General features: G+C 40.4%; 1 protein-coding gene across 2 annotated transcripts in view; it reads left to right on the forward strand.

Annotated features, from left to right (window-relative positions):
• ncanb (neurocan b) overlaps positions 1-24,039 on the forward strand; it is a 175,596-nt gene that overhangs the window by 112,355 nt on the left and 39,202 nt on the right. The window lies entirely within an intron of this gene.

Genomic DNA, 24,039 nt, shown 5'->3' on the forward strand with positions numbered 1-24,039 from the left:
ATAGTACACATCCAGTAGTATTTAAGCAGAGGCCCACTTAGTGTGTCAGTTGTTGTCATTGATGGGATTGACTTGTGTTGTGTTTGAACTGGTGTTGGGATCTGTCTGTGGAGAGTGCTAGTCAGAATTGTTTCTTATGTTATCTGGTGGAACAAATAAATGTGTTTCATGTTTCAAAACTCCTCTTGGACTTGTGATTTCCTCTTTCTGCCTCTTGGGTCACTTGACTAATTTCACATGCCTCATAAACTCGTCTTATTTCTTATCCATAATCAGCCTTGCTCATTTCTTCTCAGCTTTCCAAAAATTTCTCAAGTAAATCAGTCAAAAACAACACCACGTCTAATAGGCATAAACATCTATCCAGTTCCTTTTCAATTTAACAGAGCACATTTGCTCAGACTTACAGGTGGTTTAAAGAACTCCCTGGTCAATTTCAGCAAAATAAATTGAAAAGCGACATCTTTTGCAGTATGTTTGCACATAGCAGAGTCCTCAGGTTGGTTTTCTGCTTGACAGGAAGCACTCTTTTTTTTTTTTTTTTAAATTTGCACCTTACCACACACTCTGCTCTTCCAACTTTCCCAATCATGGTGATTAGATCGGAGTTATTTCCCCCAGTTCCTCCCTCTCTCCCGTGCTTGCTCTTTACCGTTTATCAAATATGTTTTTTCTATTTCTTACATTTTTCACTTTGACCGCATCTTCATGCCTTCACCTCATTTGTCGCTCTTTCACGCTCCATCTCCTTATTTTCTTTCCTAGTTGCCATTTCCTGTATTTTCCTTCTCCTTCTGCCGTTCTTTTGCACCCATTTCTTCCCTCTCTTCTGCTCAGACCATCATTTTTTCCTTCATCCTTCCTCCCTTCCTTGACCCCTCCAGAACATCGCTCTTTGGCAAAGCCTGCAGTGTAGGGCTGCATTGAAATCGCGCTGCAGTGCAGAGATTGGGGTGAACACAAACCCTCCACCCTACACTATCACCTCCAGTTCTCCCAAATAACACATTTCATTTCCTGCCACACTTCCTCACTCTCTTGCAACCCCGAACCTCTCCCCCCACCTCTCGCTGTGGCTCCATGCCTTTTTTTCTCCCTCTCTTGCTCAGTATTTTTCTGTCAAAGGCCAATACAATTATTCATACCGAAATGTCTCTGTACTCATGCATAAAATGAAACTTATTCAAGCTCACACGCTCACTCACCTGCATACTCGAATTGCCAAATATGCTCACAAGGGCGTGTGCAAAATGTATTCTCCTTTTTATGTCCATTTTTTCTCTACACAGATATGACCTCCCCCCCACACACACACCTGTTTGTACCTGTCTTATGTTAAACTAATATGTACTCAAGACTATAAGAAGAGCTAATGCACAACTCTTGTTTAAAGAGGGCATTAGAAATGCCTCCACTGGTTGATGTATTAACTAATTCATCCTCTAGGGCCAACTCCTTTCACATCAGCTCATATGATTGAGCCTGAAAGATTCATGAGGTTGAGGCTATTCATATCAGCGGCCCATACCCACTTCACCAAAGGTCCATACATCTAAGCGGTGAGGTCAAAGACGATTGTGAAAGTGGAAAGCACAGACTGTAGCTGAACATGGTGGATGTTCTATGGCAGATACACACAGGCTGTTCAGATATTTGTCAGCAGATTCTCTCAAGATTAACAAAGTGTGAAGCTAAAGTTGGTATTCTTAGAGCTAGAGGTGATTTATGCAGTAAAGCAAAGAATTATAATCAGAAGTGTAAAAAAGTAAGAAAGAAATGTGCAGATCGATAGATCCTAGGTGAGTTGTTAGGTTACATATAGGAAGATAGATGGAAGGAGCAGGAGCTGCCGTGCTGCTCCCCTCAGGACATCTCATTCATTCCATCATTAATGATGCAATGGATTTATGTGTTTGGCTCCAAATCCTTCTAGTTCTAGAGGTTAGGCCCATATGTTATAGAGTTTCTAGTGCTTTTTCTTTGCTTCTATTTTTCCTGCAATAGTAGGGCAATCACCACCAGGTAGGAAAAAGTGATATTAAGAAAAGGTCATTCATATGCCACCAACAACTCTGACAAACTCAACCATGGGAAAATACAGTCCTGGTCTTTAATGATCCTGGATTTTTTTTTAATCAGACGTTTTTTAACTCAAACAAGATGCTTTTAAGAGCAATCTTTGCTGAAAAATATGGGGTGGTGATGCATTTTGTGGTTAAAATAAGACTTTTTTGGTGAATTCTTTTGGTTTGAAGGTGGTATAACAACAAATGACTCAGCATTGTGACTCAAAATGAACAATCCATGAGCTACCATGTGATGGCAAGTGTGCGAATGGCAGAGAACGTCTCTTTTGGTGTGATTGATGACCGGCAGTTTTTCACAGTTTGTCAGCAGCTGACGAGTTCTTAAAGGGCTATGATTGGCTGGCTCAGCCAGTACCCCATGCCTCATTAATTCGTCCACATCACTGGATTCCTCAATCAGCATTATGATTGGCTGTACCCCCGCTGCCACTACCATGCATACTCTTACCCCAACACCACCAAGAATGCCAAAAAAAACCTGTAGTACTGATTGACACTGCTGCGCCTGCAGCTGACTCAGTTGGTGGTGCATCCATTAGACACATTCAAAAAAATGCCACAAAAAAAAAAACATTAATAAAAAAAAACCCAAGCATCTGCAGAGGGGTACTGGAGTGTAGGCAAACTCTGTTCACAGAAGATATGAGATAGGTGATGGCATAATTTCTCAGTTTTCAATCACCATGGACACTCCCTCCTCTCAAACCTCCTCAGGACAATGAGAATCAAAGGACACACTGGCTGCAGAGTTGAATAAGAATGAGCTACAGGGCTCATAATGTGCGTGCGTCCATGTGTGAATACATGTGAGTGCAGCACACCGTATCTCTTTGGTGTGAACACATCTGCAGATTAATGAGCTCCTGGCCAAGTTGCCAGGATTCACCTCTCTCTTTTTATCTCTTTTTCACTCTCTCACCAGCTCACACATACACACTCACCACCACCTTGAGTTGACTCATCTTTTCTGCCACTCTTTGTAATTCACTTGTCAGCTGGAGTGCCGAATATGCATAGAAATTGAATGAATATGCATGTATGTGGCTGATATGCGTTTGATTTAGCTCAGTGAGTATGTGTGTGTTGTGTTGGATGGAGGGAGGCAATGGTTCTGTATACATTGGGTGACAGCTGTGGGAGGAAGTGAAGCATATAAAGGCTGGCCACGTAGAAAGCGGGACAAATTGATTTCCCATGAAGACCGCAAACTGGGTTTTACACGGGAGGGTCTTATCAGTGTTCCAGAAACACTCACACAATGACACTAAAGTACAGACACACAAGCACCTGCAGACTGAGACTCAAACTTATGTCAGCTGTAAATATGAATTAAATACTTCTTCAACACAGTGCGCTCATGCAAGAAAATAAAAACATATGGCATGGTTTAGACAGGAACTGTATATATAAGATGGACTTAGCCAGTATGACATCATCGACTGGTTTTGACTTCACAGTTTGAAGCTGTTATCATTTAGCTGTCACCGTGTTGGCATGTTGGCTCTATGCAGACAGTCATTACCATATTTGAATGAAAGTGATTTCATTAATTAAAGAAATTAATTTGTTGGTGGAGCCAACAAATGTAGCAATGCACCTAAAAACGACAAATATGTAGTAGTTAACAGGCATAGGACATTTTTACACATGTAGTCTAAACAATGCCCACTTCTGTGCTGTTAATTCACTTACCATTAGTATCCATGGATACAGACTTTGTACTATGTGCTAGAATGTAAAGACAATTTAATGTCTGATTCATGCATCTGCATTCACCACCTGGTAATGACTAGATTAGTTTTGGAGCCCCTTGTAGGGGCTGAGCTGTCAACTGATCACCACCTGGTGGTGAGTTGGATCAGGTGGCGGGGGAGGACGCTGGACAGACCTGGTGCACGTAAACACGTAGTGAGGGTGTGCTGGGAACGTCTAGCAGAGGCCCCAGTCCACGAGATCTTCAACGCACACCTCCGGCAGAGCTTCAACAGCATTCCGAGGGAGACTGGGGACATTGAGTCCGAATGGACCATGTACAGCGTCTCCATTGCCGGCAATAAGTCGGACTCATTCCCGGTGGGTGATGGGCTCCGCCAGGGCTGCCCTTTGTCTCCGGTTCTGTTCATAATTTTTATGGACAGGATTTCTAGGCGCAGCCAAGTGGCGGAGGGCTTTCGCTTTGATGGCCTCAGAATCTCATCTCTGATTTTTGCGGATGATGTGGTTCTGTTGGCTTCATCGGGTGAGGGCCTCCAGCTCGCACTGGAACGGTTCGCAGCCGAGTGTGAAGCAGCGGGAATGAGGATCAGCACCTCCAAATCTGAGGCCATGGTTCTCAGCCGGGAAAGGGTGGAGTGCCCTCTCCGGGTCGGGGATGAGTTCCTGCCCCAAGTGGAGGAGTTCAAGTATCTCGGGGTCTTGTTCGCGAGTGATGGGAGAAGGGAGCCAGAGATCGACAGACAGATTGGGGCTGCAGCTGCAGTAATGCAGACGCTGCACCGGTCCATCGTGGTGAAGAGGGAGCTGAGTGTAAAAGCGAAGCTCTCAATTTACCGGTCGATCTACGTCCCTACCCTCGCCTATGGCTACGAGCTGTGGGTAGTGACCAAAAGAACGAGATCGCGGATACAAGCGTCAGAAATGAGCTTCCTCCGAAGGGTGGCTGGCCTCTCCCTTAGAGATAGGGTGAGAAGTTCGGCCATCCGGGAGGGGCTCAGAGTAGAGCCGCTGCTGCTCCACATCGAAAGGAGCCAGCTGAGGTGGTTCGGGCATCTGACAAGGATGCCCTCTTGGCGCCTCCTGGGTGAGGTGTTCCAGGCATGTCCCACCGGGAGGAGGCCCCGGGGCAGACCCAGGACACGCTGGAGAGATTATATCTCTCGGCTGGCCTGGGAACGTCTTGGTGTTCCCCCGGATAAGCTGGAGGAGGTGGCTGGGGAGAGGGAGGTCTGGGCCTCTTTGCTTAGGCTGCTGCCCCCGCGATCCGGCCTCGGATAAAGCGGATGAGGATGGATGGATGGATGGATAGTTTTGGAGCTGCATGTGTAAGAACAAATATAAGTATAAACACTGTATACTTTGCATATATTTGACATTTTTAATGAGGAATAAAATGCAAGAAACACTGTACTAAAATGTATGAGCAAATGCATTACTGTACACCTTGTGGTGGCCCAACAGTGTAAAGGATTTTTTTTTTGTTATATCTCCATAGCAGCAACCCAGAGGGCGGAAAATAACCAAAGAGATGAATGAGGTAGAGTGAGATGAAGCAAGAAAGCATGAAAGAGAAAGAGACAGAGCAAAGATGACTGAGGGGATAAAGTCCTTCACTAGGCTCATGTCTGAATGACTGTCAGATCTACACTGGCTGAAAAATAGTAAATAATTCCTTCTTAGTATTTACCAGAGGGCAGTTTTTTTTGATTTTCATTCAATTTCCTTACCAGAAATAGATTTAAGAATTCAACATCAGAGCTCTCACCACTCCGGAAAACATCCTTATATAATTTTACTGTCAGTGATTAATTGATTCTGACAGGACAAAGGGAAAAATAGATAATTTTAGTCTACTATTTCCTCTTTAACTATGTCAGAAATAACGACAGGAGGCAAAGAATAGCCTGTCACTCACCCCTCTAGGGAACTGCTCTACTTAAAGTTATTGTATTTTTTAAGTGTGCGCACTCATAGAGGTAAGGACCAAAAGACAAGGAGGCGAGGAAGGATGGAAAAGCATGCAAGGAAGGAAGCACAAAAATGAAAAAAATATAACAAAGTATGCACAAAAAGGAGGAACACAGATGGAAGATGGAGGACTGGAAAAAGCTTCAAGGAAGCAAGTGGAGAAAAGTGATATCACAAGCAATCCATTGTAAGATTTAGACGTGTGGCTCCTTTAAGCTGTGATGAGACGTGTTAATGATAACACCTGGCACCCTGGGTGTTACGGGCAGACAGAGCTGTCAGAGAACAGACCTTACACCACACAGCCTTGAGGGACACCACCACTGCTAACACCAGGAACCCTAAAGGGACACCTGTAAACCTTGTAGACTCAAAGGAAATCAGCCTGGTAAGAGCCACAGGGTGAACGAGGATAAACTTGCCATTAAAAGATCTCCAGAGGGAGAGAGAGAAAATAGAAGGTGAAGAGACTCGGAAGTGACTAATATAACAGTAGTAGCGAAGACAACGAGGGAGGAGAAATAGAAAGGAGAGGAAGAGGATTCTTTGGATCTGTTCTGCATGTTCTGTCACTTTACAGTCCTGAATATCTCCAGTTTCCTTCTTTCGACTTCTGTGGCGAGACAAAAATAGCGTGAGGCTGTAAGATACTGGTGGCATTGTGGCAGCTTGCTTGGCTTCTCCTGTCCCTGGCTTCCATTTCTTGGCCATTGGCCCCCTCCCACACAAAATATAAACAGACCCTGAAGATAAAGCCAGTGAACACACACAAACACACACACACAGCACTGGGGAGCGGAGTCAGACTGTCAGAAGTGAAGGCTAGCAGAGCGATTTGAGATGTTGTGACACTTTAGCTCATTACATTTTCCCAGGCTGTTATGAATGTTGCAACAGTGCTGTCAACCAAAGCGAAGACCTGTCTGAAACATACTGTGGGCACACACATTCACAGACACGCCGCTGACGCAGCCTGCGCATTGCCACATCCACATTGCAGGCCTTGAATTAAGATGAATCTTTTGCTGTTTTTATTCTCAACGTTGCAGATTTTTGGGGGGAAATGTCTACAAGGACGGCTTTAGGCTCACTTTGCTCACTTTCCTTTGACACAAGAAAATCTGGTAACCCCTGACGAGCCGGATCCCTGCCTGCATGAAGCTCTTAGTACATCATCTGGGCTCCCACATGATGTACTGGTGAAGTAATGTAGTCCTGTTCAAAAGGGGTGAAATACTTTTCTCTATTTCTAACCAGAAATGCACAGTAAAAGATTGTGTTATCGTCAGACTGTGGATCCTCTGATCAGCTGATCACGCCCAAGCACGCTCTCTTGAGAGCAGCATAGAGCCTTGGGCAGTACCAGAGCTGCTGTGTAGTCTCCTCTTGTCCCTGCTGATCCTGATCCGTTTGTAATTCAGTGCACCTAAAGACAGCTTAAGGCCCAGGACTCTACTGTGTGCTGGTGGTACACACACATGCACACACAAAATTCGTATCTCACATACATTCATACACGTCCATGAGCTAAACACATATTTACACTGATTGCAGCTATTTTGTCTCCTGTCTGTCTGTATTTCACTGGCCTCCTGGAGACCTACGAGTACTGACCGTCGAATTTTGTTTTTTTCCCTTAAGTCAATATGCCGCAACCAAAAATTTTAGCTGTGATATATGACATATGACAGGTATTATTATTATTATTATTATTATTATTATTATTATTATTATGTCTGCCTCACCCTTAAAGGTGCAACCTAAGAAGATGGATACATATTTCTCGACTGTATAAATAGACAATGTCACACTAACAACTGTTTTTACATTTGAGGCTTGAGGTTGCTGTTCCCTCAACATAGTCCGCTGAATGGTTAATGTGGCTGTACTAAATTAAGCCCATGGTGAAATTGGGTTACACTATTAATGTAAGCTACATTTGCAAGAGAAAAACCAATAGGCAGAATTTTGTGACACTTGGTGTTGCGGTGGTTCACAGGCAACAGAAATTGTTATGTTTTGGTGCAGACTGGGACGACTTTCAAATGTTGGAAATAGGGAATTTGCACTTGCATCAGCAGTGGCAGTGACAGTGGTGGAGGGCCTTGCTCTCAGATTGCCCCTTTTGTGTTAGCATGGCATACAAGTTAAATTTGTTGTATTTAAGGCTGTCTGATAAATATCAGTGAATTAGTGTTATTGCTATTTTTAGCTGCTGAAGACACTTCTATGTTCACCAGTTTGTTAACAATTTTGTCTGTTTCTGTTGGACAATGTAGAGGACTGGTGATCTTAAAAAAAAAAATCACAATCCCGTGTTGAAGTTATTTTTGGTAAATTAATTCAAAAAGGATAATTTTATTCACCTCCTTCACCACAAATTACTGCTCCATAAGGCGTGACATGGAGAGAAGCAGCTTGCAGCAGGCTGAGATGTTACTGAAGCCTAGCAGTGTTGGTCAAGTTACTTGAAAAAAGTATTTAGTTACTAATATTACTAATAAATGCAGCTGGAAGAATTGATATAAATAAGTAATAAATCTGCATATTCCAGCATATAAGACAAAAGAATGTTTTGTGTTTACACTCACTCTTTCAAATAGATGCAAGTAAAAACAAAAAGCAAAAAATAAATAAAATAGTGCTTTCAGTGTTATTCTCGTTAAAATGATGTTAACCGCATCCGCCATAACCGCATTAACGCGGCAAATCTCCTTTAGCAATCTAATGCGGATTGCCCCATGCGTGGGGCCGCACAGCGCTAACACGTTAACGAGCTAACCATGCTAACATGTTGACGTCATGCAGCTCCACGCACGGGACCATCCACATTAACTAACAGAGATTTGCCGTGTTGATGCGGTTATGGCGTTAACGTCATTTTAACAAGATTAACGCTGGCAGCACTAAAATAAAATCAAAAATTGAGCGGCACTAAGTCCTGTTGCTCTTAAATATATTGTCACCTGTTTAGCAGGAGTGGGGTTTGCCCAGTACCAGGAGTCATGTCAGTGGGGGGATCCGGGGGTTTCTCTGTGAATTTCACATTCCCGTGGCAGCTTGCCAGGTGCTTGCTCAGATTTGAAGTTCAACTTTTTGCTGTAGAAAGAAGTTTTCTTCCCACGCAGAGTGTACAGAGGACGCTAATGTTTTTGTCACTTGTTACGGAATAAAACTTAAAGTAATGTAAGTACGTCCACGCTTTAAACGCTGCATGGTCGTACTCTCCCCCACACTCCATATTATCCATTGTTGATCTACACAGGTCTGTTGCTGCCACGAGCGTCGCACGGGCTTACGTCATTGTCACAACAGTTTAATAACGCAGTAACGCAGCATGCTTATGGGAAAGTAAGTAAAGAATAGTAATCCCTTACATTACGCGTTACTTGAAAAAAGTAATCAGATTACAAACTGCTCATCTCTGAAGCCTTCACCTTCTCTAGTTTTGTGTTAAGTGTTTCTCAACTTCCTCTTGATAATACAGTCATGTTGACTGGTCAGTCAAGCGCAGTAATAACATGGTCAGTAAATAATTTGATAGTAGTTTTGGCACTGTGCTTCTGGAAAAAGAAATGGTCTCCATTTGTCTGCAGATGGATGTAAGTGCTCTAAAGTCAGTCTCCTAGTAGACAACTGCAGTTTGCATTTGGTAAAACACAGCGTACCAAACAACACCAACACCAGAAGATGGCACGTCAAATCATCACCGAGTGCAGAGACTTCATACTGGAGAACAAACACCTTAGATTTTGTGCCTCTCCACTCATCCTTTCACTTGGAACTTCCAAATGAAATGAAAAACTTAGTTTCATCTGAAAAGAGAATTTTGGAAGTCCAATTCTTTTCCTCTTTAGCACAAGTAAGACACTTGTGATGTTGTTTCTGTTTCAGGAGTGGTTTGATATGAGAAATGTGACAGTGATTTTTGTGTGTCATAGTTCTTCATGCACTGACACCAGCCTCAGTGCACTCCTTGTGATTCTCTCCCAAGTTTTTGAATCAACATTTCTTGACAGTACTCTGCAGGCTCTGTTCAGCCCTGTGGCTTGTGCACCTTTTCCCACCACACTTTTCCCTTCCAGTCACTTTTACACAAACATGCTTGAGTACAACACTCTGTGAACAGTCAGTCCTTTCAACAGTGACCTTATCCTGTCAGTGATATGCACAACTGTCAAATCAGCAATTTTCCCCACGATTGTTGTGTGCATTTCACTTTACATGAAATAAATACAGAATATATGAACGTTTACATTTTTGTGTGAAATTATGAAAAAAAAAAATCAAACAAAATGTAACATTATGCATTAGAACAGTGGACATATCTGAGCTGACTTGTGATGCTGGAAATTATGTTATGAGGATTTATGATTTGCGAGTTGAAACTGGATTAAATGATGAAAGCAATATGCAAAAAATTAATAAATGAACCAAAATAGTTAGCTGAATGACACTAAAGCCCTTTCTGTTCAGGAAAACTGCAGAGCCGGGTGATAGTTCTCTTATATTCACATATAAAAAGGAAGACATCTTTTTATCCATTTTTAAATATAAAAATGGTAATTAGTGCTGCCAAAAATGCAAGCTAAAAGGGCTCTTGCTCAAAACAAAAGCGGGAGAATAGAGATCCATTTAGGCATCTTGGCACTAACACATACTGAAACACAAGTACATCGGCTGCAGCTGCAGATATGCAGTCTATAAACACACAAAAACATATAATTGTTTTCTCCTACACACTCATACACAGCCGTTAAACACACATTCACAAAAACATAACAAAATTCATTTTATGCTCATTAATGTCGCTGTACACACCCACACACACACACACAGCACTCACCTACATTATGGTTATTGACACAAAGCAACATGGTCCATTGTGTGCTGTTTGGACGAGCGGGCGCTCAATAGAAAGGTATCCTTCTTTGTAGAAGGGCATGGAAATGTCAATGCCCCTCAGCAAGCTAAAGGAAGCCAGTCTCCTAGGGTCTTTTAATATGAAAGATGACGAACACAAAAAAAAAAAAAACCTTTTAGCAAAAAACACTTTTTGTCATGAACATTTCAATGTCAAAGCCTCCATTTTGCAGGATCACATGTCAGTTTATTTTTGGATAATGTCAGTTGTCGTTCTTAGGCAATTAGAAGAATGCGTTTGTATATAGGTGTCTGAAGGCGATAGCGTCATTGGGAGTGTGTCATGGTTAATGTGCATTAATGTGTATTTTTCTGCATGTTACCCTCCCTCTGTGGTAATAATACTGTCCTTTCATCCCTTCTATGCCACACTGTTAGGTTTAGAAGTCCTCGGATGGCATTTAGTGGTTCAAAGGTTCTCTGTGTAATTGATCAGACTGCTACTTGATCTGTACAGCTGGCATTTAGTCCACACAGAAAAATGTGCTTTTCCAGCTCTGTTAGGATAAACTTGCTTTCAAATGTCAGTGCCTGCCACCGACAGAAGTTTGACATGGATGAATTGTATACAGAGCATAATGAGATTTCAGTTTCTCACCTTCCATCACTTGCTTTTGTGGGCATACAGGTATTTACATAATGAGTCAACACAATTATAATAGATGTGCCATACTGCAAATATACGCTCACTAATGGCTTTATTTTGTTATCTGAATGTTTCAAATTTTCTCTGTTGCTTTATTCTTTGTTTGCTTCTTCTTTTTTTATCATTTAACAAAGCTCTTTTTGGAAGGGTAATTATTTTTGACCAAAGCAGTTACACCATTTTGCAAAAACGACACTGTTTCTTTGTCAGAATTTTCCCTTAAATGTTAAATAGGTTTAAAAAGAAGTCAGCTGCAGCACTAAATTTCACAGCTCCTACTGCTCTTTCAAACAGTCATTATGTTGACAGGTAAATGGCTGCAATCTTGACCCTCTCAATAGGTGTTTATAGTGGTTTTGGGTAATCAGAATGGGCACCCAGCAGCTTTACTCCCTTCTCACTCCTCTCAAGCTACAAAGCAAACCCTAGATGCAGGATCATTAAAATCAGTTGATCAGAGGGAATTGTTACTATTTTTATATCAAAGCCCACAAAAAGTAAAAAAAAAGTCTTAAATGCTTTTCTTTTTGACGTTTGCTATCATTTGATGTGGTAGGTGAATATTTATGAGTGTCTGAAATAGGGATCAGGACATTTGCAAAAAAAAAATCAGAAAAGATGACCAAAAAGGACATAGTCACCCTTCAGTTAATTTTAATGAGAGGGGACAGATAAGAATATACAGATTTCAAGCACTGTCTTTCATCTGTGGAATGAAAAGGGCTTCCTCTGTGCAAGTAAATGCTTTTATAAGTAACATCATGTTCCTTGCAACTAGAACGTTCTGAGAAATGGACCTGTAACTGAATTTTCAATTTTATTTTTTTTTTAAATTCATGAAAAAAGAGGAAATATATGTAGACAAAATAATTTGGAATATTCAAAGAACAAAAATGGGGCTAATTTCATGCAATAAATATAAGACCTAGTATTTATTTCCAAATTGGTTTTATATCTTCAAACAGTCTTTAAACACAAAGTCCTGTACCAGGAAGCAGGATTTGGGGTTATTCCGGTAACTTCAGGGTAATCCTGTACAACACAGGTGGATTACTTCTTACTGTGGTGCATTGGCACACTAATGGTAGACCTAAGTTGCTCCAGAGAAGGTTATGTTCCAAATTAGAGATCAACAGGTTAAAAAACAAAATCACCTCTTTCTGATCTGTCAATTCTCCAGAAGTATAAAGTTTTAAACAACATTTCAAGGCTTCGTCTTTCGCTGATGGGCCTCAGCAAATATTGATGTTTAGATATAGCTCTATTCCTGTTAGACTAAAGAGCTTAATAGAAGGATAGTTCCAATCTTATAACCGTGGTATATATTTTATAGCATAGTTACTAGACCGCTAAAATAATATACTATGTTTTAATGCATAGTCCTTTGCTGAAATATTGATTTCTTTCTCGAAGCCTTTATTGCCCCCTAAGTGAACTGTCTCTTTGCTGTACTCTTCCTATTTTATCCCGATTCATAGCCATTAAATAATGATTGTTTTTCAAGTCTTGTTTATATAAAAAAAAGAAAAAGAGCTTTATACTTTTTATTTGGCCTCAATATTCAGAAACACGCAGGCTGGGGCGAGTGTTAAAAGTGTAACTCTCTCTGCTTGAAAGTAGAAAAAGACCCTCTGGAAGCACAAGCATGTCAGATAGGTCGACCGGGTGATGGAGTTGAACTTTAGCGTCACAATGCTCTGGATGAGTAAGCAGCTAATAGGAATTTAATCTGATCTATTGAACTGGGAGATAATCCAGAAAGGGAAATGGGGGAAAGGCTGGACCATGTTATTCTCCCACCCATTTTCTGTTGACTCCCACTCTTATTCTCTCTGTATCTCTCTGTTTCTTTCTCTGTCCCTTTTCAATTATTCATACTATGGTTTTGACACATGCCTGCAGTAAGCCTCCAGATATTCTGTCAAGTGACACCACCCCCAGTTTGTCTGGCTGCTCTCTCACTATCCTCCCCCATATTCCTCTCTCTATTTCCCCTTCCTCCATCCTCATAACTCACCAGCTCTCCTCAGCTACACACAGGAAGATGAGGATAAACAACAAGTGGAGGTCAAATTTTCATCTTGCAATCAGAAACAGCCCCATTCAAATGATGTAGTTAAACCTTAATTTGATATTTTTCATCACAGTAACTTATTAAGTTTTTGCATTCATTTGCTTCCTGCCGATTCAATTTAAAATACTGGCTCAAATAAAAGCTAGTAGGGTCACGAGTTTGTAAGCGACACACAGAAATTACCACAGTGGCTGGCACCTGTTTATTCCTCCATCCATTTCTCTGCCAGTAGATAAGTGGAGCACTGCTCTCCTCAACTCCCTGGAGACTGTACTAGTGCCCAGGCCTGATTTGGTTGTGCTGGGGAATGAGCCAGAGAGTGTGGACACACATACAAATTCTCAAATCCAGTCTCACACACACACTGCCACCTGCTTAAGTTGGATGGTCCTCTCATTAAGTCAGCCGGGCGGACATCGAGTGGATAGGCCCTACCGCACTTTGGCCCTCATCTCACTGTTTAAGGAGAGGAACAGTGTTTTCATGGCTATATAGAGCACAATGGTAATATTATATTTTTTCAGCAGCTTTAGATTTAGCATCAAAAGTTAACCTGAATGTTTGACCTTTACTGTGCTGAATGATGTATATAGTTCGGACTGCTGCAGGTACAAGGTTTAGCATTGTTTTGTGACAAGACAAGCAGCTTGGAAACCAGTGATGGGCAAGTAGGTAATTCCCACAAGTATACAGTGCAAACCTAGCCTCCAGCTCTCATTCACTGTGAATGGACTAGGAGGTAAAGGGCAGCCACTGCACATTCATACAGCCCTTCTTTTGAATAAGTAGGAAGATAAAGTAACACCTACTCAATATAGTTTAAAAAATGAACTATGTAATTAAACTTTTATACCAATGAAAATGTAGTTAGCAAACCATTTTAGTTGGACTTATTCTTTGGGTTTTTACTGAAGTCCTGTGATACCCACACAGTTATTATTATACTTTTAAGAAGCACATTAACATTTTTACAAATGATCCCTCATTTTTTAATAACTAATAGGTGTATGTGGGATATTTTACTCTTACTCGGTGGACAAGGTGATAGCAAATGCATTTTAGGTGTGTTTTTTTTCTTTATGCTTTTAATGTAGTGTTTCTCAAATGCCTGATTTCCCAAAATGTTTGATTGATAACTGTTTTATTTAAAAAAGGCTGTGTAAAGTCTTACTTGGTTATTTTCCCTATAGATATATATGTTACTTTAGTTTCACTTCATATTTGTCAATTCGTTTTCCATGCCTCCAGTGGCTCTGCACTTGAGAAACACTCGCTTAATCCAAAGTGACAGCAAATTTGAGTGAAGCCTACATCTATACATGCTCTATTAGGTCTTCAGCTGCTACTCCAAAGCTCTGTGTCATCAAGGTCACAGAAGTCTGAGAAAAATCTAGACAAAAGACTAGTGTGCTTTTCCCCAAGGCTTTTAAATTGGTTACAAGAAGATGAAATTACCTCTTCAGAAACTACACAGGTTGTTAACTCATGTTTATAGTGGAATTTTGTAGTTTCTCTTACAGTGCTTCAAATATTACCTCGGCATTACCCGAGTTAAGCTCATATTCACGGGCAGACAGGTTGGTCAAAGTATGAAGCTACAGAGGAGGATTTACTTATCCTTTTTAGTCATCATTCACAAGTGTGAATCCATCCAGTCTATCGTTTTTACAAAAGAGCTAGGACTGCATTAAAGACTAGATACTCAGGCATGAAGTAAGAAATAGATGTATATTTTTAAGTACTTTCTTCCATATTTTTAGGCCAAAATTCATTCATGTGTGTGCACTTTTCTCTACTGTGAAAAAGGAAAAGGAAACCCATTTCCTACATAATCTTTTGCTTCTTTTATTTGGTCTCACTGAGATCCACTCTTGGTAATTGTACAGCGATGGTCCAGTGCTAATACAGAATATGCGCTCTCTCTCTCCCTCTCGCTCTGCCTTTGTGTGTGTCTGGGGGTGTGTGTGTCCCTCAAAAAAGAAAAGAGGTTAATCAGAATACTGCCATATCCATAAATCCCATTAGAACTGCAGAGACACTTGCACTTTCAATTTAATTCCCTAAAAGTGTAGCTTTTTAATTAATACTTGACTCTTTCTGGTCAATAGTGCATATATTTTTGTGAACATGTCATCAGAGGAAACTGTATATACAGTGGTGGTTTTGTAAAAATAATAAAACAATTAAACAGGGTGATACAGAAAAATACCTATATTGAATGACTTGTACCAGTGGATTACAAACACTTTATTATTATGTTTCTTTACTTGAACATCACGTTTGTCTGCTTATTCAGTTAGACACTTTGTTAGGTGCACCCATTCAGCTGCTTGTTAACTTGAATCTCTAATCAGCCAATCATTTGACAGCAACTCAGTGTTTTAAGTGCATTAATCTGAAGTTCAAACTGAACATCAGAGTGTGGAAGAAAGGTGATTTGAGTGACTTTGAACATGGCATGCTTTGTTGGTGCCATATGGACTATTGTGAGCATTTCAGAGGCTGGTATTCCACTGGGATGCATTGTCTCAAAGCTGGACACATCAAAGGTGAAGTTAGTATGTAAAGAGATCTGTGAAAAGATCATCAGTGGATTAAATATCAGGATATTATATGCATATTTCATAGATGATTATCCAAAGTCAAGGATATTGTCAGTATCTGTGACAAATACACAGATACCAATTCACTGCCTAGATAGTACCATAGTTTAGTGCTTTTATTTCAATGAGGTTAGCCATCTCTATAGTTTATCATTTGCAGAGAAAATATGCAGTGAGTAGCAGTTCTCTGGTTGAAAATGGCTTGTTGGTGACAGAGGTCAGAGGAAAATAGACAGATTGTTTGTAGCTGGCCTCAGCACCATAAATCAACACTTGAAGCAGATGGACTGCAGAAGCAGAAGACAACACTGTGAACCACTCAGATGCGACCAGAACCTGAGGATATAATTCAGCTCAACAAAACTGGACAACAGAAAATTGGAAAAAACATTGCCTGGTCTGGTGATCTTTGTTGCAACATTTAGGATTTATGGTTAAGAATTTGGTGTAAGCAACATAAAAACACAGATCCATCCTACCGTGCATCAACAGTTCAGGCTGGTGGTGTAATAATGTGGCATATGAATATATTTGCTGGAAGTCCATCCCATATGACCACAGTGTACTCATTTTCCCGCATTTCCAACAGGAAAACCAGAGGTGGGAAACAATGAAGTTCAAGTACTTTACTTGAGTATTTATTTTTTTGAGAACTTTTTATTGTACTCCCTAAATTTTTAAAGAAATATCTGTACTTTGTACTCTTTACATTTTCAAAACAGGCTTGTTACTTTAGGTTAATTTATGTCTTTTATACCCAATTGGCCGGAGGGAGTGCAGGTGCCCGCCGTATGTTGTGTACGTGCTACTTCAGCATCTAGCTAGCACTACTGAGGAGGACAAAGCATGAAGCGAGTGCCATTTTTTTAAGTGGCATTTAATTTCAAATTCAACGTTTTTATCAGCTGAACAAACATCAGAAAACACACAAACTGTTTGTTTGGAGTTTGTCGCACAGTTTGCTGCTAGCTAAAGGTCCAGCTGCTGGATTCACAGGGAGACAAGAGAATGAGAGCTAACGTCGCTCTGAGATGGAGAAAGATGTAGGAAGACAGACAGAGAGGAAGAAGAGTGGTGAGATTTAAAGGTAAAGACTGCTCACTGATAAACTGCAGATTTAAAGCTTACATGTCATTTTAATCACATATTGAATTTGTGTATTTATAAATTATGTTTTTTTTCATTTTGTGAAACGTCCTGCTAAACAAAGAAAGCTATACTAGTTGTGTGTTATTCAAATGTTTGAATGAAAATTCTGGGTAGTTATGTGAAGGATAAACAACTGTATAGGTCTAGTATAAAGATAGTATAAAGGGTATAGTGTCAGTGTAGGGGGTGGACATCGGACTTTGATACTAGCTTTGAAACATCTGATGACATCTTGTTGGATAAATCCACAAAGAGCAGAAGGTTAGCTGATCACAGCCAGTACACTACAAAAGCCTACTGAGGCTCACATTAGTAACTGTGAGATGTTATTCTTTTCCGTGCACTGAGCCACTAAACAGATATTAGTATTCCCCACCTGCTGAGTCCCACTGTAACCTTTGACTAGACTAATTTTATTGTTTAGGTGTATGCGTTTGCCACCTCTAAGGATAACACACCATGTCACTAAGCTTGTCAATGATTGTTAGTTCACTCTACTGAAATGAGCTCCACAGTCAGCATTTTGTTGAATGCCAAAAGAATTAAGGCAGTTCTGAAGGCAAAATGGGGACCAACCAGGTACTGGCAAGATGTACCTAATGAATCGTCCAGTGAGTGTATATACAGTAAAAGCATTTTGTCCTTAAATTTCTTCAGATTTCTGTGAACCTGACAACATGAAGCTATTAATATCCCCTGTGCTCTTGGCTCTCAACTGAGAAAATATCTGTCGTCTACTGTGGCCCCACTAATAGCTCATGTACAGAGCTGTACTTTATTGACCCTGTTGCTCCTAAAATCCAAGGGGTGCCTTGAGTCTTCGGCTTAGCTCTCTTCTGCAGTGCTTAATGAGACCAGATGCTGGCTCATATTAGGGTTCTTTTTTTTTCTTTGAACAGCTGTACTGGCAACCAGGGGCGGAGCGTGGGGGTGGCTTACTGGGCTTAAGCCCGGGTTGTTTTGTCAGAAGCCCGGGGTCTTTTGGAGTGTAATTTTTTCATAGTTAGATGCCTGGCTGACAACTGTATAAAACAAAAAGTACACATAATATTCGAAGCACATAGTGCACACTGTGGGAATTTACGACTGTGCGTGAATCCCCCCTGATATTGGTATGATCCGAGCTCAGGCACTAAGCGACTGAGCGAGGGGGCGGGGCAGCTGCTACCTGTCAGTGCGCTGTTGGAGAAACAGAGCCAGCCATACTAAGGAGAGCTTAAGTTTGACCAGGTACCAAAGAAAATCATTCGTACCGTACAAATAATGTAAATATGACGGTGCATCACGAAAGATTGATATCAAACTGATCACTTGACCAATATTACGTTACTTGCTCTTCAAGTGAATCAACAAATGGCGAAATGAAAAGCCGAACAAATGCTATTTTTTTTAGAGAGTCTTAGCTTACGTGTGTTTATTTCATATTTTCAGTTCTTACCCTCCCCGACTAAATCGGTTTCAGTTATGTACTGAAATATAAGAATGGATGTCAGAAGTAAACAGTTATCAAACACTCAGGTGAAGAAATGACACTCAGACACTTAGAGCAGTTTTAACGTGCACGGGTGAGAGCTCAAGAGAGACTCACACCCCCTGCAGCAGTTCTCTGCTTTGTGTTCCCATACAAGGTCGTTTCTTGGGTGGCGATTTCCTGTAGCTTGACAGATAATATGAAGGCAAACAGTTTCCGTTGTAGAGCAGAGAGCCAGCAATTAAAAAGTGCAGCTGGTTGAGTACAAGTTGAGTACAAACAGAAATATAAACACTCTTAGCTGATTATTATATAAAAGTAAAAGTAAAAATCCTCTGACAATGGACATTAGAGTGTTCTTTCAAAGAGAAAACTCAGGTAAATGTTATTTTATATATTATGCTTTGTATGTTGTTCAGTATATTTCTATGCAAAACAAGAGAGATTTCAGTACACAGCAGGATATTCACATTTGTAACCAGATATTTACACTTTAGGGAGAAAACATAAAACATTTTTACTGTACAACAACAATTTAGAGTAAACTGTTTGTTTTAGATAAATATTGAAATATATTTTGAATTAGTTAAATGTCAGAATAAAGAGAGACAGAGCTGTCTATTTTTTATCACTTTCATCAAATTTAGGAGTACATGTACACTAAGTTTGTTAATTAATAAGAAAACTCCAGACGATTCCATTCTGAGCTGCAGAAGCTTCTGATAGGTTAGTAGAGTCCATGTGAGTAAACTGGTGGCACAGCTATGGATGCATATAAGGCAAAACACAGAGCCTGTTTCTGTGACATGGGAACATCAAGAGATGTCAACCAAAACACCAGGAAAAGAACTGTGGAGCTCCATAAGTGTGGCTCAGTTTTGAATACAATTTGGTGCCATTTGCAATTAAGAAATACAGATAGTTTCTCTCTTTACTCTTAAAGTTAACAAATATGTTTTTATATTTATCAATCTAAAAAAAATAAACATTTAGTCTGATTTGATGTTACAATTAAAAAAGTGTTTGTGTTTTGATCTGAAGAGTTTGTAAATATCTGGTTTCAACTGTCTATTTGATGATTGTCAGCACAAAGAGAGAGAGAGAGGAACAGAGAGGGAGATGGAGAATGAGGACAGAACAGAGGTGGAACAAGAGCAGGTGAGACACACATGTTAGTCAAATGGTTGTTTAGCAAAAGTATCACCGTATCATAGGTCCTCATGTATCTCGTACCTAGTGTTTCTTTTTAGGTTTGTTATTTTTCAAATTCTATATTTATTAAGTTATGCAGGCTTGTTTGCACAACAAGGCTAAATAATTATATAAACTTTTCTCAATCTAAATAGTGGACTTTGGTAGATTTAAAAAAATAAGTGTAGTGCAGGTCTATGATGATTTTTAGTGCTACTATCATCTAGTTCTGATTCTGGTTCTGTCTTGGTTAAATCCTAAGTAGTGCTGATTTTGAACTGTTGCAGTCCTGTTTTAATTCTGGATCAGTTCTGCGTCTGGTTGAATTGGGGTTAGTCCTCGTGTCTTGATACAGCCCCGACTTCGTTCTGCCTCGCTGCTTAATTAAAAAACTAGTTTAAGGTGTCCTGCATGTGTGATATATATTTTTCCCTATATGAAGTCATTCTTTTTTGAACAAAACTCAAAACAGAGCCAATTAATCTTTCAGTCATTTCTAAGCCCCCCCCCCCCCCCCCAAAGAAAAAAAAAATCCCACATGCATACTACCCTTTAGGGCTAAGCCCCGGGTGTTTCAAATGTCTGGCTCCGCCTCTGCTGGCAACCTGCTCATCTATTGGCTCGGTGTGGCTGTGGAAGGAGAGACATTTTCTGGAGTTTCTGAGAGATCGGTTCAAATTATCATTTTTTTGTGCAAATACATTTTATGTTTGCATTCAGCTACACTGAAGATACTTAAACTCACGTTTTTCAATTAAACAGTTCTGTGTAACCATGTTTCGGTGTTTATGATACGGTGTTTATGTTTATGATACCAGTCTCCAGCTGGTAAAGTCAGACTAGGTATCAAAATATTCAGTGCTGATTTAGAGATCATATGTGTAAAATGGCCTGGTAAATGGCCTGTATTTCATTCACACACTGGTGATGGCAGCTACATTGTAGCCACAGCCACCCTGTGGTGCACTGACAGAGGCGAGGCTGCCGGACACTGGCGCCACCGGGCCCTCTGACCACCACCAGTAGGCACAAGGACACAACGACCGAGACTGTCCAAGCCAGGGCTCGAACCAGCAACCTTCCGATTACAAGGCAAACTCCCAACTCTTGAGCCACGATCGCCCCTACTATATCTTATAGGTTAACTTTTAACTGTCTCACTCTTTTCTCTTGATCTCTCATTTAGATACAAGCTAAATTTCACCTGCTAATCTTGGTAGCGTATTACTAACCTTTACTTTTGGGCATTATATTGTAGTGATGAAGGAAAAGGCACAGAGATACTGCTGTAACATTTCTTTCATTTTGCCTGTATTTTCTCTTATGATACAGCAAATGGTACAGCTTTTGAATTTCTGTTACACTGAAATATCTTGATGCATGCTCAATCATCCAGGTAATGAAATCCAAGAAAGCTTATTCTGTTCATCTGGATGTAGCGTTGGAAGAAACATTTGTCACTCATCCAGGTGACTTAAATGAGTGAGCCAGTGTTGATTGTGTTCATCTCGATGAACACAATCAACTTTCTGAGTGTTACACTGAGAGTTGGCCCTGTCTACTTTATGACTGATTTCACTAACTTAATCACCCCTGTGCCGTTCACAATGGCTGAGGCCTTGTGCGTATTGCTATCTCATACAGCGAAAGCAAAGAGAGAGCTGCTGACTTTTTGTTTGGCTGTTTAACTCACATTTACAATAATGTGCTGAAGTGTTGAATCACCCCTCATTTATTAATTTTTTGGCTTCTAAGGAGACAGCGTTAATTTTTTAAATGTGGTTTTGAACAATAGTTCTCTGGGCTTTTCCAAGCTGGACTTTGATCACTTTTTAACTCATCTTCAGTCCAGTCTTTCACTTTAGTCCAGGGGCAAACAAATGCCAGCGAGAACACACTTTTACAGACATACTGTTAAATTGTAAGATAATTCCCAAAGAGCTAATAGCTTAAAAATTTACCATATCTCAGTACACTGTGCAGTGTGTTCTTAAAAAATCAGAGGAAACTGGACACTTGGAAACTGGAGGACAAAAAAGAAAAAAGATGTGGCAAGCCTAAAAAAAAGAAAAATCTGCAACAGATAAACAGTATTTGAAAGCCCCCAAAAAATCCAATTGAGACCTGACACAGGCCGACGATATAAATCTGGTGCTTTAGTTGATTGCGCTAGTGTTCAATGAAGCCTCATCAGAAATGGTCTCAGTGGAAGGGTGGCTGTCAAGAAGCCATTCTTCAGATTTTGATCCACCATGAATTCAACAGCTTTATTTTTCAGCAGCCATCCCAAACACACTGCCAATGCAGTAAAAGCAAGCCAGATATAAATAAACTTTTTTTTAGTAGAGGACTATACAGTAATATTGTATCATTATACTTTGAGGCTTTCATTGTAGTATCTTATTGTATATCATCATTTCTCTGAAGCATATGTGGCTGTGGGTACTTGCTGTTAATTTTAACTTTATTGATTTCACATTAGGTTATTTGACAGCTAATAACTTACATAGGTTGCATTGCTAGTCCAGTACTTCACATGCCATTTGGGTTATTAGTATTGATCCGCCCTATCCTGTTTAGCAGTTTATAAAGCATTTAACAGTCCTGCTGCAGTCTCCAGCTGTTTAGTGTTGCACTTTCTAAAGATTGTGAGAGTCATAGACAGATTCAAACCAAAAACGGTGAAGATGAGCGATGATAGTATAGTTTGATTACTGGCACAGTAAAATCAATTGTATAACAACTAACTCTGATAACTCTTTGCAATACTTCACCAGGAATCGATCGGAATAGATTTCTTTTTTTACTTGTGTAGCTCCCCCATTGGTTTTCGCTTTCCCATATATGGAACTATAATCCAGTGACACTGGTGTGTTTGTTTGTTTCTTTTAAAAGATCAAACCTCCAATTTGAATGAAATTTAAGCAAAAGAGCTGAGCCAAGATAACTCTGTTGACATCAGTTTTTTTTATTTCAGTGAAATTTGCCCTCATATGCACTTATAATAACCTTTTATATATCAAACTTCTTGATAAGTTCCTGAGCATTTAAGATAAAAAAAAATTAACGATGTGCTGCTTTAAAGCCAAACAATGATAAAGCCTTTCCATTCACTGCCCCTTAAAATTTGGACCAGCCACCCACTTATAATGTCAGATTATCTGTGCCAGACCTAAAGCTCATTTTAATGGTGTGGGAAGTGTTTACTCTCTGCGTATCTCTGCTTTGTTATTTTGTTTCTTCGTGTACTTTCTTTTTCCACCCTGTCGTGACTCAGACAGAGGCAGTTATACACGGATTTCCAGTGATACACTAAACCAAGCATCTCATTCCGGTTCCTCTGGCTGGGTCTCTACCTCCTGCATCAAATTCAGCTTTTGATATCAGCCAGCCCAAAGCGGGGCACCAGCAATGAAGCTGTCATGCTGTTTTATCCAAACAGACTCTTCCGCCCCAAACAGAGTCTGCCTGCAAAGCCGCTGTAATCCAACCCTGAAACTTGCCAACTTCCCAGACTCACAGAATCGTATCACCTCTCCGAATGGCTTTCTCCACCCATCCTTGTTTTCATCACCTCTCCTTCCTAACTCTGCTCCTCTCCATGTTTGTCAGTATTTCTTTATCCTCTCATCTTCCCTCAGTCTTCTGTCTTTCCGCTGCCTCCCTCCTCTCCCTTCACCTTTCCTCCCCTCCTGTGACCTCTTGCCAAAGCTCCAGGGATTCACTCAGTTGTTGTGATGGCAGAGGACTGTGGGATACCAGCTGCAGTTTTAATGATTTTGCCCCCAGGCACAGATCAGCCAGAGAAATACAGCTACCATTTTTCAACAGAATGGGAACTCTCACCCGGGCAACTCCTCTGTGAAATATGTGTGAATTTGGATATGCCTGTGCACAAACATCTAAACTTGTTTTAATATCACATCTAAGCGATGGCTTCGGCATTTTGTTTCTGGTCACTTTGAGAAATTTTAAATTGCATTATTATACATGTTTTCATAGCTGCTATAGCGAGATAACTTTTGAGTGGGAGCAGTGTTGTTGCTGAAGTTGGAAGTTCATTTTAACTGTTTTTCTTTGTTTTCCTCCATGCCGCTTTGTCTCTCTTCATAGCTTCCACCGTACTCTCCCTCTCTCTTTTGGCTCAAGTTTGACAGCAGAACTGCGGCACGTCCTGCAAACACATTGCAATTAGCATCATGCGCTTCAGT

This window comes from Aulonocara stuartgranti (assembly GCF_965226115.1).
Source record: "Aulonocara stuartgranti genome assembly, chromosome: 23".
Classification (NCBI taxonomy): domain Eukaryota; kingdom Metazoa; phylum Chordata; class Actinopteri; order Cichliformes; family Cichlidae; genus Aulonocara; species Aulonocara stuartgranti.